This window comes from Suncus etruscus, chromosome 7 (assembly GCF_024139225.1).
Source record: "Suncus etruscus isolate mSunEtr1 chromosome 7, mSunEtr1.pri.cur, whole genome shotgun sequence".
Classification (NCBI taxonomy): domain Eukaryota; kingdom Metazoa; phylum Chordata; class Mammalia; order Eulipotyphla; family Soricidae; genus Suncus; species Suncus etruscus.
In genome coordinates, this window is record NC_064854.1 from 120,714,070 (window position 1) to 120,715,663 (window position 1,594).

Below are 1,594 nucleotides of genomic sequence, written 5' to 3' on the forward strand. Positions count from 1 at the left end.
TGCTCAGGGGTTACTCCTGGCTGTCTGCTCAGAAATAGCTCCTGGCAGGCATGGGGGACCATATGGGACACCGGGATTCGAACCAACCACCTTAGGTCCTGGATCGGCTGCTTGCAAGGCAAACACCGCTGTGCTATCTCTCCGGGCCCAAGACGTGTAGTTTTTAATTCTTTCTGCACTTTGCACCGAGACTCAACATCAAAGGACTCCATGACAATCAAATCAACATATTTATATATTTCTCTTGGTCACATCAGTGAGAAGTCAACTCTTAGGAAAATGGAACAGATTGTACCACAAAAGTAAAGCATTTCATAGAAAATCAGTCCCAGGAGGGAGAGCACTGCCATCGGAGCCTTCAATCCTTTCTTCTCTTTTGCGTGCTTATGTGCAACACACTGTTCCCTCGGATGAAGGCATTCCCATACTTGTTCTTGAGCTGGCTGTTTCTTTGCATGTTCTTCCATTCGCTCCAGGATGATGTTTATGAGCCATGCAGGCAAGCCAGGACCCCTCGATTATCCACTCCAGAATTTAACATGGCCACGATCAGTTGGGCAATGGTTTGCTTGAAGAAGTCACTGGGAGTTTGCTTCCGCAGACTCATCTTCCTGAACAGATGTTCTGTGACAGGCACCCAGATGTGCACTCAAGGGGCCATACACTCAAAATATTTTTTAAAATGGAGCTAGAGAGATAGGACAGGAGGTAAAGTGTTTGCCTTGCATACATATGACTAGGGTTTAGTTCCCAGCATCCCATGTGGTTCCCAGAAACCACTAGAAGTGATTCTTGAGTGCAGAGCCAGAAGTATCCATCCCCTAAATACCACCAGAGATGGCCCAAATCACCCCCCTGAATTATTTTATTATACTTTTTAAAAATGACCCCATAGCTCAGTTTCTGCTTATGCTGCTGTGCCATCTAGTTTCCAAACTAGAGACACGAACTAGGTGGGACAGTCAGTCCTCTCCCACCTCAAGCTCAAGAACCCTCCAGCCTCCACTGTGTGTTGCATTTGAGTAGGGACCAGGAGCTCAATGTCAACCAGGGTCTGTGGCAGAAGGTGCTTGGAATTTGTGGACTGAATGTCATAAGTAAGCAGGTATTAGGCACCCCATATTGTCACCTGAGCTTGCCGAGTAATTTCTTTTTTTTTTTTTTTTTTTGGTTTTTGGGCCACACCCTGTGACGCTCAGGGGTTACTCCTGGCTATGCGCTCAGAAGTTGCTCCTGGCTTCTTGGGGGACCATATGGGATGCCGGGGATCGAACCGCGGTCCGTCCTAGGCTAGCGCAGGCAAGGCAGGCACCTTACCTCCAGCGCCACCGCCCAGTCCCGAGTAATTTCTGAGTACAGAGCCAGGAGCAATCCCTGAGCATAGCCAGGTGTAACCCCAAAACAAAACAAATAAGGCCTGGAAATCAGTTGGCTCTCCCAAGTATTGTCATATAATTCACCAAACAAGCAAAAAGATACACCAGACTTTTATTCACTTCTTTCTCTTATTTTACATTCAGAATGTTCTTAGTTTCAATGAAGTCTTTATTTTGAGAACCAAAGCAGCTTCTCCAGTGGAGGAATCAACACAATA

General features: G+C 46.6%; 1 pseudogene; it reads right to left on the minus strand.

Moving 5' to 3' along the window:
* Positions 1-358: 358 nt before the first annotated feature.
* On the minus strand, positions 359-836 carry LOC126014407 (U6 snRNA-associated Sm-like protein LSm6; annotated as a pseudogene).
* Positions 837-1,594: the final 758 nt, after the last annotated feature.